The sequence below is a fragment of the Megascapheus bottae genome, chromosome 12 (genome assembly GCF_031878675.1).
Source record: "Megascapheus bottae isolate mThoBot1 chromosome 12, mThoBot2.hap1, whole genome shotgun sequence".
Taxonomy (NCBI): domain Eukaryota; kingdom Metazoa; phylum Chordata; class Mammalia; order Rodentia; family Geomyidae; genus Megascapheus; species Megascapheus bottae.
The window spans coordinates 364,474-376,029 of NC_143520.1; the positions used below are offsets into that span (position 1 = coordinate 364,474).

The following is an 11,556-nucleotide window of genomic DNA, read 5'->3' on the forward strand; positions in this document are numbered from 1 at the left end:
ACTATTAACTTTATCACTTTTCCATTGGACCTAAATGAAAGTATTTCCCATGGGGGAACAATTATTGAGTTGCTTTGAACACCAAGATTGAAAAGAAAAATAGTTCATACTCTTAGTTAATTCACTTTCAAACTCTTCATGTTTTTTTCTCCTCTTCCCCAAGTTTAGAAAAAAGCATATAAATGTGAGTAGCATGTTGAAATATATTTTCCTTCTTTGTCAGTGCTTTGATTTTACGCAGAGTGGTTTTCTTAAGATTTGACAAATGTATTTGTTAACTCATTTACCTCAATTTCTAGAATCCTTTTGAGTTTCTCCAGCTAAAAAAGTAATTTCTCTTCTTTTTATTCTATTGTCAAGAATAGGGATTTTATATTATATCTGCATCCTCTGAATGTAGCATTCCCCTCAATTTGATTAAATCTCCTGGAGATTAGTGAACACATTGCCCTTTCTACTACCCTCTTGTCTCCATAGGACCTTCCACAGGTCCTATATATTCCTTATATGGTTTTCTTATTCTGCACTTAACAAAAGAGCCCTATTATTGTTCCTTTTGATCATAGCATATTAAATTTATTGTTCATTCCAGATTTTCTGATGCTCTTCTTCAGAGTTCCTAGTAAATCTTATTCTTTCTTTTAGTGCCTAGAATTTTTATTCTTTAATGTTGAATGTTATATTTCCTTGCAAACTCAGTTTTTATTCTATTTGTGTCCATTCTGTGTTTTTATTGTAAATTTTATTATCAGGGTTACAGTTATGTCCATAAGATAGTGAGTACATTACTTCTTGAATATTTTTGCTTTTTTTTTTTTTTGCCAGTCCTGGGTTTGAGCTCAGGGCCTGAGCACTGTCCTTGGACTTTCTCAAGGCTAGAGCTCCACCACTTGAGCCACAACACGACTTCTGGCTTTTTCTATGTATGTGGTACCGAGGAATGGAACCCTGGGTCTTCATTCATGCTAGTTGAGCACTCTAACATTATGTCAAACTCCCGGCCCAATACATTTGTTTTTACATACTGTTATCCCCTCCTCATTTTCTCTGGCTTAACCCTTCCTACTCCCTTTACCACAAGTTGTAAGGTTCATATCGAACATAATGCCAAGTATCAATGTTGCATTAGTTTATCCTTTGTCCTGCTGTTTCTGTGATTTTCTTTTCCTTCCACAGATCAAATCAAATAATCTTACAGCATTTCAACTATTAACAATAGTTTTCATCATATAAACACTTAGACTTATGTTCTGTATAGGATATATCACAGAATAATTTCAAAAAACAAACGGAAGAAAATTCGCTGTTACTACATAGAAAATCACTTGTTTTGTTTAAATGAGTAGTTCTATTGTTCTGTACTAATTATTTTTATTGTAATTAATAGAGGGGTTTCAGTTATATTCACCAGATAAAAGGTGCATTACTTCACACACATTGATACCGCTTCTCATACTTTTGTCCCCATTTCGCTCCCCCACCCCTTCTCCTCATCATGTTTCCTCCCTTCCCTTTCCTATTTCAAATAAACAAGTAAATGTATATACAATATACCATATTACAAGGTAAGATACTGTAACAATATGAGAATAACCAAAGGACAACAAAAGAGATGAGAAATAACATAGTACATTGGATATATTTGTATTTGGTTACTTGAAATTGGATAGGAAAACAAGATGGGGGGTGGGGGGAGGGTAATGGGGACCAAGACATGAGAAAGGGTATCAATGTATGTGAATTAATGCACCTCCTATCTGGCAAATATCATGTAACCCTTTTATTAATTACAATAAAAAATATCAAAAAAAGAACAACATTCACTCATTTTTATACCTCTTGTTTCCAGATCCTGGAGGTCCCTTCATTTAGCCTCATCCTATATGGCCTTATGTATGTCAATTATCTGAGAAGTTCAGTGATAACTGACATTAAAGTTGCCACATGATTCCTTTGTTATATTTTTCATGTACTGATCAAACTCTCTCAAAATGACCATATGACTTGGATTATGTTGATTGCGATTTGTTTGCTGGATAAGTTAAAAACTTTACTATGTATTGATTTCTGCTGTGAATGCCTGAAAACCTTTGTATTCTCAGCACCATCAGTGATCACATATAATTTTTTTCACTCTCAGGACACAGAACACATTAAACCAAGTCTAAGTTTATCTGGAACATGCTAAAGGGCCTGACCCCATTTTTTTCTGTTAAAGGCCTTTTAGCTTCCATTTTAAGAGCAATTTTGTTTCTGACAATGATTCTGGTGGTGCTCTTGCATAGAAAATGTATGTCGTCATTTATTTAACTGGAAAGAAGGACTGAAAGAGGGCTTTGGAAAATTTATAGAGACTCTGTGCTGTTGTTTCTGATTTAATCAGCATCAATACAAATGTTTAGGATTGTTTTATGTGGGAAATGAGTTTTTGTAGTAGTTCTAAATTAAATTTAAGTGATAGATGATTTGGAAAAAAATCAAAATAGAAATGAATGAATATACATTTCACATTCTAGATTGCATTGTATATGATTTCAATATTCCTTTATATGAAGAATAAACATTGCTCATAGAATGACAACTAGTTTTCCAAGGTAATCTGTTGAGTTATTTCTTATCTTGTATATGATTTGATTCTATGTGATTATTGAATACATATTTGAAAATATATCATGTTATCCTTGCCAAGAGAATGAGAAAAACGTTTTTATATTTTAACTTGATCATTAAGAGATCCTGACTATCATAATTAATATTTAATATTTTCTAAAAGAACAATTTAATTTGTGTTCCAGATTTTTCTTTTTTTGTTAGTTGTGGGATTTGAACTCTAGGCCTGCATGTTATCCCTAAGCTTTTTCACTCAAGGCTATGGATCTATCACTTTGAGTCACGGCACCATTTCCTTTGTTCTGATGATTGCAAATAACAGTCTCATCGACTTTCCTGCCCCGGCGAGCTCTACACTGAGATCCTTACATCATAGCTTCCTGTGTAGACAGGATTATAGGCATGAGTCACTGGTGCCTGACTAAGTCCTAGCTTTTTCTAAGTAACATTTTCTAATAAGCAGGCCACTTCTAACATAATTGATGAACATACTGAATACAAATAACAAACATTCAGTAAAATAATACTTTTTATGCCATTTGAAAATTAGGGCACTGAAAAAAACTGGTTAAAATCTAACCTGAATTTAGGACCAAAGTGATTTTAAAACTCTCTTATAAAAATTTCTTATCTATTAAATAACTCTATGTTTCTCATTTTTATACAAAATTAAATGAACTCATGGCTGCAAATAAGATTTTTCTGGTAGATGTAGTTTAATAGAGTAAATAAATCAATGTTTTCATAAGATTCATTTACTTGAATAGTATTATTTTAATCTTCACATTCCCAAGTGAGCTTTTTGACAGATACTTATAATCTGATAATCAATGAAAACACTTTCATTATTTAGAAAAGATAAAACAGGAATTGTCACATACTATTGTGAAGTTAATGCATTTAACTTATTTAAGTGACATATTTATATTATTTTTTAGTGTATAATGAGATTTAATGTGGAATTTCTGTCCATGGATACATATATTTTCTTAGGGTTTCTTATAGTAGTGCTAAGATTTATATTAAGTCTTCAGTCCATGTTGAAGTGATTTTATTTTAGTCTTGAAAGATAGATATTTAATTTTAGCCTTGTGTATGCAGAGATCCTAGTTTCCCAACATCATTCTTTTGAAGATCAATGTTTCCATGCTTGTTTTAATGCCAATATCATACTGTTTTTGTTTACTGAGGCCCTGTAATATGATTAGATGCCAGACAGTGCAGTATTAATTGTTTTTCAGGCAGTACTTCTCAAATACCTATCAGTCTATTTATTTCCTAGAAAACTGCAGGAATCCAGATCCCTAGTTCCAGTTCCAGAGTAGGGCCTGGTATTCTGCCTTGAAGAAGGAAAATGTACTTCTAATGTTGGTACAGAGGACCCTAGGGTGAGGTAAGAAGTAGAGCAAGGTCCTATGCTACACAGATGTCCCACAATCTATCTTCCTGCTTTCACCCATCATATGCTCCTCTAGTATGTGCTAAGTTTCAATCTTTGACACTTTCTATTGTTTTTTTTTGTTAAATGTTTCCTTTATTATAATATCAGAGTGTTCTTGAAAGATTTTGATCCAAATGACATATCCATTACGATATATATGGCTTTTCAGGCCTGGAGTTTGGCCTAGTGCTTAAAGTGCTTGCCTAGCATGCACGAACCTGGGTTCGATTCCTCGGTACCACAAACATACCAAAAAGCCAGAAGTGATGCTGAGGCTCAAGTGGTAGAGATCTAGCCTTGAGAAAGTCCAAAGACAATGCTCAGGCCCTGAGCTCAAGCCCAGGACTGGCAAAAAAAAAAAAGATATATATGGCTTTTCAATCTGTCCTCACAATAAGCAATACGCAAGGCTTTCTTTTTTTGTAAGCTTGGACTGTGTATATTTATTTATTTTTATTTTTTTAATCTCCAAAATAACAACCATCCCATTAAAAAATGGGTCAAAGACTTAAAGAGTCTTTTCTGAAGAAGAAACAAAAATGGCCTATAGACACATGAAGAAATGCTAAACATCTCTGGTCATAAAAGAAATGCAAATCAAAACAACTCTGAGATTCCACCTCACTCCAGTTAGAATGGCCAGGATCAAGAAAACCAATAACAACAGATGCTGGAGGGGATGTGGCCAGGAGGGATCACTACTACACTGTTGGTGGGAGTGCAAACTTGTTCAACCACTATGGAAAGCAGAATGGCAGTGCCTCAAAAGGCTAAACATAGAGCTCCCCTATGACCCAGCAATTCCACTACTTGGCATTTACCCAATCATCCAGAAACAAGGGCATACTAAATCCACTAGCACAACAATGTTCATTGCAGCACTATTTACCATAGCAAAGATATGGAACCAACCTAGATGTCCCTCAGTTGATGAGTGGATCAACAAGATGTGGTATTTGTCCACAATGGAATTCTATGCTGCTGTCAGAAAAAACGACATCACCCCATTTGTTAGGAAATGGAAAGACTTAGGAAAAATCATATTAAGTGAAGTAAGCCAGACTCAAAGGAACTTAGGCTCAATGGTTTCCCTCATTTGTCATAGTCAGTAGAAACCTTGGGCTCTACTAGCAGAGATTTGCAATAGAGCAAAACCTTGATACATAAGGCCATATAGTATGACTCTAAATGAAAGGACCTCTAGGATATAGAATCAAAAGCCATATAATGAATGATTATTGTCCTTTAGGTACTATGTTATCTCTCATCTCTTTTGCTGTCCCTTGGTTATCTCATATTGTTACAGTATTTCACTTTGTTATCTGATATATTGGATATATTTGTATTTGGTTATTTGAAATTGGATAGGGAAGGGGGGAAAACAAGATGGGGGGTGGGGGATGGGTAATGAGGACCAAGACATGTGAAAGGGTATCAATGTATGTGAATTAATGCACCTTCTATCTGGCAAATATCATGTGACACTTTCTATTGTTAAAATGGTTTTTATCTTGAAATCAATACTTCTCTTATTTACCATTGTGATTTCAGCACACCCAGTGCCAGAAACTTGTTCATAAATGCCCACTGATATGGAGCTCATCAATCTCATAGGTGTAATAATATCCAGAATCCAGAGACCAATGGCCTCTACCTGAACTCATTGATGACCATAGCATCCATGAATATTCATGCACCCAGATACCTCAAGGAGGAAATCAGGTACTTACTCATTTGAATAAATACCTAAGGTTACAATGAATGGGTAAATGGATCACCAGGTAGTGTTTTGTTCAGTTTTGTATAAAACTCCCCAACTGTCTTTCAGCATGGTTACTGGATGTTTCATCCTCATCAACAGCGAATGAAAGCTTCTGTGTTTTACAGTCTCATTCTTCCATGCCTTATCACTCAGTTTGACAACCTAATAAAGAAAAGTACTTGTGGGAAGATTCATCAGAAATGCTAAATAACATGTTTTTATCATGTATATATATAATATTATATATGTGAGATTTTAATTTGTATTTTTAAAGCAGTTTAGTGCAAAAAATTGAAAACTAATAAATATAACTAATAATCCATCCAAGAGATCAAGATTAATATAATTCCATAAGTGTGCAAAAACCAGAACTACATTAAAGAAGCTATTTGAACATTACATATGAAGAGTAAAGTATGATTTGAAACAATTTATCATTAGAGCTTCACTAGGAAAAGCTGTCACATAAATGTTGTAGTAGCCGTCCTGACTGTTTTCACAGCACAGAGCACCTGGTCAGGAATGATGGGAAGCTGAGGTTGTGCCAGAGGAAGTGTTTCTTTCACATTAATCGTCATTTTAGTGACAACCATCTCCTTTAATAAAAGTAAGTTTGGGGTCTTTAAGTATACACTGAAAGAGAAAAACTTTTGGTACATATTTTACTAAGCATGTAGCTTGTCACTGTAGCACTGAACTTTTTTTAGAATAAACAAATATTCCAGACTTTAAAACTAATATGTACTTGTTTTATCTTGTTTTCATATAATAGAAAAAGGAATGTTGACCATTAGTTTCTAAAAGAAAATTTGTAGGTCCTTCACTGTGCTTCCAATGTTGACATTCCAGGGAAAATTACATCAAAACAATTTTTTTTTAAAAGCTATAAAAACAAACAACCTAGATTCTCAAAGACATACTTATACATAGATATTTGTAAAGTTTGTGCCCTGGAATTTAAAATTTCTGTGCAAGCTTAATATTTCAGGTAGAAAGATCTTGAACAATACATAAAATATATACATATACTATTAAAATTCAAAATTTAAAATTAAATATCATTTTTATATTTATACCTAAAATTCCAGCACTCAGGAGACTGAGGCAAGAATTTTCAAGCTCAAAGTTAGCAAGTGCTTGTCTTATAAAACAATGATAAATAATGCTGCCATGAACATTATTGTACTAGTGGACTTAGTATGTCCTTGTTTCTGGATGATGGGTAATAGATTTTATAAGCAAAATTGTTAAGTTCAAAACCAAAACACTCTTAATCAGTACCTAGCTTAAATGCCAAATACGTTTATTCATTATTTATCATAGCGAAGATATGGAACCTACCTAAAGGCCCCTCAGTTGATGATTGGATCAACAAGATGTGGTATTTATACACAATGAAATTCTATGCTGCCATCAGAAAGAATGACATTGCCCCATTTGAAAGGAAATGGAAAGACAGAAAGAAATCGTATTAAGTGAAGTAAGCCAGACTCAAAGGAACATAAGCTCAATGGTTCCCTTCATTTGTCATAACAGAGTTTTACAATAGGGCAACAGAGTTTTACAATAGGGCAGAACCTAGATACATAAGGCCATCAAGGATGAGGCTAAATGAAAGGACCTCCCGGATATAGAAACAAGAGTCATATAAGATGTGATTGTTGTTCTTAATATACTATATTATTTCTCATCTCATTTGCTGTCCCTTGGTTATCTCATATTGTTACAGTATCTTACCTTGATATATGATATATTGTATATATGCTTATTTGCTTATTTGAAATAGGATAGGGAAGGGGGCAAAACAAGATGAGGGGAGGGGGTTGGGAGAGGAAAATGGGGACCAAGACATGAGAAAGGGTATCAATGTTTGTGAAGTAATTCATCTTCTATCTGGTGAATATAATGTAACCCTTCTATTAATTACAATAAAAAGCTAATATACAAAAGATTGTCTGCATTTAGCTTGCATTTTAAGAAGTTTGACTTAGGAGTGAACTAGAGAAAACATAGTAACAGTCAAGATGTTGTGTAATCTTTTCCTCATAGCCTTACCTGTCCTCTTGTAGCCTCTAATTTCATTTGCTAAAATAGAATTTAATTCCTCTTGTGTGTTTCAGTTAAAGTTTATTGTAAAATAGAATCTCATGTAGTAAAGAAGATTTTATTTATAAGCCCAAACTTCCTAGGCATTCACTCCTCTGCTAGGATGTACAAAAAAATTAAAAGCTGAAATAGATGTAGCATAGGACATAAATATGTATGCTAAATATAAAATTTCATTTATCTAATATTCAATGGATATATAATAATAATTGTAATGGATTATTATTTCATTATAATCTTATAGACAGCTAGTGAAGTACACATACATTTTATTGGAAAATAATTTATCTTGTATTCATAAGACATAGTATTAACTCATCAAGGCATATTCTTACAAGCACTAGCAAGTGGATGAGAAGAAACTGAGATTGTAAACACTTGTTCTGATGACTGTTTCTGGAAAGCTGATGGGCTAGAGTCTTGGTCTCTATGTAGGAGTTATTGGAAAGTAGTGGGATATTGAAGGAGTTGGGGTAAGAGAGGTTTAATGGGAAGTCTTCAGGAGATTGGGAAATGCTTTTGTAGAGGAGTGTGGGAACTTGGCCCATCCTCTGTCTCTGCTTCCTGGCCAAGTAATTTGCTCTGGCTCACTTCCTCAAGAATGGGGCTATTACCATAACCTAAAGCAACAGGACCATTTTGCTATGGATGGAAACCTCCAAAATGGGCTGAAAAAAACAAGCAAACAGCAAAAGAAACAAACTTTTCATCTTTTTAAGTTGGTTACCTTAGGTATAGAAATGGAAAATGGACAAATATAAATATGTTAAATTGCCAGGCATTGGTTGTATTTTATATATTAAAAATGAAAAAAATCTACAAATGAAAATTTTGTTATTGGTTTTATTGGTTTTAGATCATCAGGGAGTGTAAGACATTATGTATCCTTAGTTAATATTGAGGAATCTATCTGAATAATAACAAATGGAAGGAATTTGTAAATTAAAAATCTCAAGTTTTGGTCCTTTTCTCTGCAATAACTGAAACCATTTAAAGTAAATTGTCCATTAAAGTACCACTCCAGCTTTTGACAAATTGCATCAAACTGTTTTCATTTTCTGGGGAGCCACAGGCCTGAGTCTAGTGGTTTTATTTTTTTCTGCTTGACATATAGGTTGCTTGAACTAGTGGGCTAAAATGCTTTTAGGTGCTCTATAAAACAACTCAAAGAGGTTATATATGATCTAGTAGATCCCAGGTGAAGATATTGAATTGCAGCAGCTGATTTTATGTGATGACAAATAATTGGTCATGCTCTCATATAATTTATCATTTTGAAAAACAGTTCTCATTTTTAAACCATGTTATTTAAGAATGGTGAAACATAACTGATAAAAGCTATAAATCCTATTTTAAGTTTTAAAAACATTGAAACTTATGTAAATATTTTAAGCATCTGGCAATGTGCAGACTCATAATACTATGGCTAAACAGTTTTTATCTTTTTGTTGATCAAAATTAAAAAGTTGTTAAGTATAAGTAACATTAAATAAATTTTGATGAAAATATTTTGCACCAAATTAAATGAACTACAATAAAAAGTTAAAAAGTCACATAGAACTGTAGTTTAGATATAATGGAGTTAAACATTTGCTTTTAAAACATATCATTTTAGTCATATGAACATAGTATCTGAATTTTTATTATCAGTAGTAAAGAATACTTAATGTTCTTTCCTTACAATATATAACAAGAAAATAACAAACATTGTGTTTCTAGAAAATGCATTCATTTTAACCAATGATTACTGGCTTATTGTGGTCGTATTATTTTTCAGTAAAATACCATTAGACTACCAACTTAAATTTGTTCTTATAAATGTGAGAACATAAGTACTACATTAAAAGGAACTAATAAGTGACAAAATGATTTGATTTTAGGGAATTATAACATTTTGCAGTGTATAAAATTCATTATCTTATGCTTAGTCATTATCTGCAAAGTTTTGAGTAGCATCCACTTTTCTTTGATGTTCAGATCTATGACATTTTGAAGACTGTAAGCCTGTAATTTTATACTCTGATCTTGAACTTAGGCTGGGTCAATGTTTCTTATTAGACATGACTTATGAACATTTAGAAAGAGAGATTCTAGTTAAGGTTTTGTTACTATCAAAAGTAATTTTGATTTGTTTCATTTTTCATAATGTTAACTTCTCATTTTTAAAGTCATCTCCATCAGACCTCATGATGAAATTGCTAATTCTGTTTTCATGATGAATAAGAATATTATGTTAAGATCCATTGTGACTGTGTAAAGGTCTTTCTTTATTAAAATTTTGAAATATGTACTCATCTATTTGCTTAGATCAGTTAGCTGGATTAAAAAAGGTACCAGTTAGAGTGTGCTGTCTGTTTGTCTGTCTCCCTTTCCCCTGAGTCTCCACTTTGACCTTCTCTTGTAAATTCTAACTTCCTTCCCTTATATTTCCTTTTCTGTTTTTCTCTATCAATTCAGTTGGAGTACAAAAGAAGTCACAGCCTCTCTTGTCTCTTTTCCCATGGTCTTCTACTATCACATTGGCTTTTTGACATTAACACATTCACCATGAGAGTAGGTATTACAAAAATTAATTTAGTAGGGGGTGTTTTTTTCAAAGCTTTATAGCTGGGGTGATATTTGGTACCCATTCTTCTCCCTTTCTCTAAGTTTTGTGAGCAGCCATCTTTGTAATTGAGAATTAGTTGAAAAATTTCCAGTTTTATGTACTTGACAGAGTTACCTGAAGCAAACAAACAATAATGAAAAAAACCCCACAAAGCAGGTACTTCAACCCCACCTCTCCTAATTTAATCAAGATGATCAAGTAGTCATCTGGAGATGGATGTGGCTCTGGAAAGTGCATGTTAGGGACTGTTCACTTTACAACTACCTTCTGAACTCTGGCATTGCATCCTTAGTAATGGCATCTTCATAAGAAATTGGAAGTTTATCCACTCTAACAAACTTTTGTTAGCTTTACTTTTTTTCCCTTGCTCCTTTTACAGTTGCTAATAGGGGAAACATTGAAATCAGCATTTCTGGCTGTGAGTAAGCTAAAAATGGCTTTTGAATAATTTTTCCACCTACTTAGCAAATTTCTCTTGTGACAATTGGATGTTATTTGGAATTTCAAACCAAGCCACATTCAGTCATTTTGAACACAATATTCCTCTATATATTTGTAACTACTATTTTCTTTCTTTTAGAGATTTATGATTGATACTTGGCACATGGGCCCTTGGTGTATAGCTGTGCAGAAAACAGCCTAAAAGTGAACTTTCCAAGAGTTTTGTGGAGCCTCTCTTCTGTGGGAATTCCAGTTTCGTTCCTCACTGGAGTGCCAGGCTGCAGAGAAACAATGTAACAAAACACAGGTAACAAATATATTCAAAAAAGCTCTGACAGAAAATAACTGCATTAAATCTATGAAAGCTTGTTTAAAGTGATTGGCTGCTGAAAAAGTTTCACCAGAAATTTTAATCATATCTGTGTTTACCAATGTTAAATGAAAAATTCAAAGGAGAGCAATCAATAAGCAGAGATAAAAGCTTCTCCAGATCAGCTTAAAGGAAGTCATAAAAAGACTCACTAAGCTCAAGTGCCTCCTATCAACAACAGCTGATAAAATATTAAAAGATTTGCCTTGTGGAATGTC

At 33.3% G+C, this 11,556-nt stretch overlaps 1 long non-coding RNA gene across 1 annotated transcript; it reads left to right on the top strand.

The window, feature by feature from the left end:
- Window positions 1–3,933: 3,933 nt before the first annotated feature.
- On the top strand, window positions 3,934–11,185 carry LOC150056082 (uncharacterized). The gene is made up of 3 exons (XR_016537282.1): window positions 3,934–4,003; window positions 5,603–5,773; window positions 11,108–11,185. It is a non-coding gene; the product is annotated as an uncharacterized LOC150056082 (long non-coding RNA).
- The last annotated feature ends 371 nt before the right edge of the window (window positions 11,186–11,556 follow it).